Consider the following 5816-nt stretch of genomic DNA (forward strand, 5'->3'; position numbering starts at 1 on the left):
TATGATCGGTTCTAATAGAAATTCTATTTATATATATGCATAACGTACAATATGTAGTATCGTAAAATACCAGCAAGCGAAAAATAATTAAATGGAAAACACAAAATTAAATGAAAAAGAAATCATAAACCCCAAAACCCCCCAACATTTTAATACCGGTTGGTGACACCAACCGGTACTAAAGGGCTTCCTGCCCCCGAAGCTGGCTCGTGCCACGTGGTTGCCCTTTAGCACCGGTTCGTGCTGAACCGGTACTAAAGGGGGGGCCTTTAGTGCCTACATTTTAGCGCCGGTTACCAAACCGGCACTAAAGGGCCTTACGAACCGGTGCTATTGCCCGGTTCTGCACTAGTGTTCGTTGCATGACTTGCATATGTATATGTTGTTATTGCGGACTATTTTTTAATCCGTGTTGCGATATCGACTGTTGTTTCACATGGTGGGCTTGTTGCAAGAATCTTTAGCATCTTAGGATCGTCATTATGCGGAGGCTACTGGAATTGCTAGATCTGCATAGTGTCAATCCTAGATGCTACCGGTGTCCACCCTGTCCCCACGCACAGCCGCAGTTGCAGGTGCAACTATAGTTGCACACAGTATTCCCCTATTTTACCTACCCCATCTCTTTTTTGGTATTTTTTGTTGTTCCACCTCATGAGAAAAGCATACAAACGCCATTTTTTCCTCGATGGAGAAATGTGTTTTTGTCCACATGGTCTTCTTTTAGTTACATGTTCATCCTCAAACATATAACTATAGGTATTGTAATCTGACAGTAACTTCATGGCCCACAACATGATTGCAACTACGAGGAGGGACGCCGATCAATTGCAAGTCCACCCCTAGACATGCAACTACAAGTGTTTTAATATGAATGCAGTCGCACAACCTACAAAGTGACTGTAACTACGGGGATGGATGTCAATCAGTTGCAAGTCCACATGTGACATGCAACAGCAAGTGTTATAGCTCAAGTGCAATTGCATGGACCACGTCTCCACGACATGGTTATAACTATGAGGAGGGATGGCCATCAGTTGCATGTCCACCCCTAGACATGCAACTTCAAGTGATATTGCTCAATTGCAACTCGACGGTCCATAATAGGGCTGCAACTACGGGGATGGATGTTGGCTAGCTACACGTCCACTGCTCGAGATGCAATAGCAAGTGCTGCAACGCGACTACACTGCAGGGGCACGCATGTGATACAACTGAGAGGAGGGACATCTGCTAGTTGCATGTCCACCAATAAACATGCAACTACGCACGTACCACATACCATGCGACAACAAGTGTTGTAATCCGACTATAATTGCACACTCTGTAGCGCCACTACAACTAGGTAGGGGTTGGTCAATTACATGTCACCCACTTACACATGCAACTACACATGTTATAACCCTGCCGCAATTGCATGTGCACACGCCTGAGTGCAGCCAGGGAAGGCATGCCAGCCAGTTCTATGTCCACCCCTATACATGGAAGTACACACGACACATATACAATACAACTAAGAGAGCTCCGACAAGAGTGCAACTGGAGCGATGTTGCATTTTATTTTCATTTTTTGTCATTTTTACTCCCGCCTGGCCTTTTTTAGGAAATAGGATATAAATGCAGAGAAACAAAAAATACAAGGAGAAAAAACGATAATGATACACCTACGAAGGCTAACGTAAATTTTCACGTAACCTTCCCACAATAATTCTATCCTCCTGATTTTAAGTGGGGTGGGCCCCACCTTTCCCCTGACTCCAATCACAAATTGCCATCTGGCCCATTACGTTAACTACGTAAGAAAGATTACGTAGATGTAGCATTGTCTGAGAAAAAATATAGCAGATAATTCGCATCACACTATGAACATTGTCCATTTCTCCTATTTTCTTTTCTTTCTTTTTAAATCGCCTTTTCCTGTAGGGCATTCCATTGTCAATACAAAATATGATTAAAATGGCGAGCTTCTCATTTGTTTTTCTTTTATTTTTGTTTTCTGTGGCATTTTTCTTTTTTATTACATAAATGAATTTTCATAAATGGATTTAAAATAAATGATAAGAAAAGGAAAAGGAAAAAATAAATAAGGGGAAAGCAGGAGAACAACAAAAGGGGACATGTTTTGTCTTCAAGGATAGTAAGCTTGCACGTGCAACGCACGTCTTGCTCCTTTCAAAGATTCGCATTGAAAATCGCACCCGCACAAGTAAACGACAACAAGCATGAATTCAAAGATCTAACTGAAGACACTCGCCATGCTTGAAGATAAACTTAGGCATCATATTTGGCTCGCTATCATTATGTAAGTCGAGCAACAATGAGAAGTTTTTCAATGGTGGACATGCGGTCCGATACAGCTCACAGAACTATTACAAGGAAAAATGCAAATGAATAAACAATTGGTATAAGGAATGCGGCCACAAGTAAAGAGCATATAATGGTGAAGAAAATTAAACATAATGTATTGGACAACAATGCCCAACCATGTTATGAATTTTGTAGAGTATCTTCCAAAAAATGCGAGGAAGAGTAACTTCAAATTCGATTGTGAGCTATCATCTATTCCAAGTTGATAACGTGTAAAGTAAATCGGGAAGGGAATATAGAAACGAAGCAATAAAATTTGCTATTGCTCTAGTCCAACAAATTTACTTGTACAACATTGTTGAAATGTCTTCACCAATATTATATTCTCTGCACCCCTTCATCCACATTCGTTACTGAAAAGGCATTTAGGTTGCTCATTCGTCAACACACAACATGGGAGATCGATAATGCTTGCACAGTAAACACATTTCGTAAGCATGTCTCCTGTTGCAATATACTCCCTCCGTCCCAACATGGGAGATGTGATTTGAATACGCTGACAAAACATTTCACTTATTTTTCAGGGATTAGGTACCCTTTTTGCTAATAAAGTCAAAATATCTGAATAGGTACTTGGATTGTTTTTTTAAGGGGACAACCCCGGCCTCTGCATCATATTATGCACACGGCCAGGTACTTGGATTGCTTGTACAAGACACATCTTATTTCAATTAGTATCCATAGTTATGGTTGGCTAATAAAACTAAGTTGCAAAGTAAGGTACCATGTCATATATGAGCGCGATCTTCGCCATTTTCTGTTGTTATTTTCGTACACTGACCATAAGTAGTACAAATACTCCCTCCGTCCCAAAATTCTTGTCTTAGATTTGTCTAGATACGGATGTACTTACAATGAGTGCATCTGATTAAATAAGCCAACCATTTCCACCGGAAAAGATTTGAATTCTCCTTATTGTTGTATAAAAAAATGCATGGGTACAAATCATCAAGGTGTAAGCATGCAAGGAAAGATCTTGCCAGCTCAAACTTGGGTGAAAACAATAACTCAAGATATCGAAGGGTTGTGCTCACTATCCAGGTATTAGAGAACTAATGTCAGACCTGCTCTACAAAAGACATCGTTGGTGGTGAAACGCTGATAGTAAGTACAAAACAATTCCTGTAGTCCAATCTTTCATAGTAAACTCTGGCTGAATTATAGTTGTCAACACTCATGCATCACAGTCACAACGCCAAAAGTAACCTATAAGATAGCAGGAATATCACTAATTTTTAACATCTGAAGCACAAATGCGTACAAGGAAAATAATCTAAATACTTACACTAAAGTGGCAATAATATCAGAGACTTGATTTTCAGTAGAATTGGTAGCAATCACACATTGGAATATTCTTACAAAAGCGCAGATAGATGATGTACTCCAGAGATAACAATTGGCCAACATGTACAACAAAATACATCAGAAAACTGAAGTGAGAAAGAGAGGTGACATTCAGATTCCTTGCCATCACTGTGCCATTGTAAGCATGGACAACCACCATGTTGTGGAGCAAATTCTGATAAGGATGATGTGTGGTGCAAAATAAGAACAAAAGGAGTAAACCAGTATTCTCTCATATTGAACAAAAATCAAAACTCACATATTGATGCATCATGAACCTGGGCGTTTGAATCTCTTGTTATGTTGTAATGACAAATAGGATAATGCCTATGAGGCTAGGATTTCATACACCTCTTACCAAAAATTTGTAGATTTCTTTTGTTGGTAATGACAACTCAGAACTTGCAGAGGCTAGAATATAAGGAATCACTCAAACCAGAGAGGAGGCAGGGCCGTCCGGTGCGGTGGGGGTGAGGTCCGGCGGGTGAGGCGCGGGGAGATGAGGCGTTGTGTGCGGATGGCGAGGTAGCGGCGAATTAGGGCCGAAACATGCGTCGCGTCGAATGCAGCAGTGGGCGACGACACGTGGGTGCCCGGAAGAAAGCACAACTCCTCCTCGCGCGTCGCCGCCGGAGGCTCGCGTCCTGTCGTGGCTGCTACTTCTTGTACATGAGTTCCGACTTCCCATGGCACACGCGCCTCCGCGGGACAGGGCCAGGGCACGCGTGTTGCCAGCAAGTCAATCGGTGCGTACTTCTGATCTCTTCGACACTGACACCACGACGTGTCTTTTCATGGGAGCATTCGCCCCTTGATCCTTGGGGACATGCGCCGCCGGCGCCGGACAGGGCCGGGCCGCGTGTGTGGTGCCGGGCGAGCGCACCGCTAGCTTGGGCGTGTCCTCTCCTCTGCGTGCCATATTCTACCTTCCTCCTGCGTTGGTTTGGATTCCTCAATGACGGGCTCCTCACGCGTCCCGGGCTCCCGGCGGCGGCGTCTCGCTTGCATTGGCGGGCGGCTTGCATGCTCTTGGGGGTTTCTCTCAGTTGGATGGAGGTTTTGTACGTGAATTGATTAGATTGAGAGGTTAGCGCTAATTAAGGGAGAGATGTTAACTGATGGTAGTTCAGATTGCATGTGTCCCGTGATTGTAGGAGTTGCCGATGCGGGACGTGGGGTGTTTTCATCGGTGGAGTATGGCCAGTCATTGGAAATTGCCAAGTCCACACCATAGAGTCATTTGGATCAACGATGACCGCCAGATTGAGATTTGTGAGACAAATCGTGTGGTGTTGACTGTGTCGTGGGTTGTTGTGGGGCTAATTGTGGGATGCACGTAAAAAATTATTGTTTGATTGTTTAATAATAGTGGAGAAGGGGACAGACAAAATTGCCATAAGACTAGCCAAGTGAGCGGACGAATATAAAACACAAACTGAGCTGAATTTACTTCCATAGAGTGATTATCTGGCGAGATCCTATTTAGTACTTATGGCGCTACTTCTACCTTTAACCGTACGGAAAAGCTATTTTCCTATCGACTGTCGGTTAGCGACAGGCATGTATGATCGTTTTTTTCCTTCGGTCTTTCTTTTCTACTCTGGCGTGTAAAAAGAGCTTCAGAAAAATAGTGCCAGTGCTAGGATTCAAACACACGACCGTTCAGTTACGACCACAACGCATTACCAGCTGAGCTGACCACCTACTTTTGTTTCATTTGCGGGTTAATTTGTATTTCTACCTTAGTAAATGAGAACGAGAAAGAAAAACCACAACACCTTTGATGAGGAGACTCTAAAAATTTTAAAGGGCCGATGCAACGTGTTTTGTACTCCAATTGTCTCTTTTTTGTAGTGATGAATGTTTTCTAGAGAAATAAATGTTTCACTCCTATAGAATTCGAACAACGGTCTTTTTCTCGTTTGTCATATCTCGGTAAATTCTTTTGTAATGAGATTGATAATTATATGTACCACAAACCTGATAGCTTATGTAGAAATATCGTCGTAGCTTTTTTACAAAAAAAAAACTAATGTAAACTTACACTCGATAACTTTTTTGTATAAAAATAGTATGGTAACTCACACATCGCATATCTGATAACT

This window comes from Triticum dicoccoides, chromosome 1A (assembly GCF_002162155.2).
Source record: "Triticum dicoccoides isolate Atlit2015 ecotype Zavitan chromosome 1A, WEW_v2.0, whole genome shotgun sequence".
NCBI lineage: Eukaryota > Viridiplantae > Streptophyta > Magnoliopsida > Poales > Poaceae > Triticum > Triticum dicoccoides.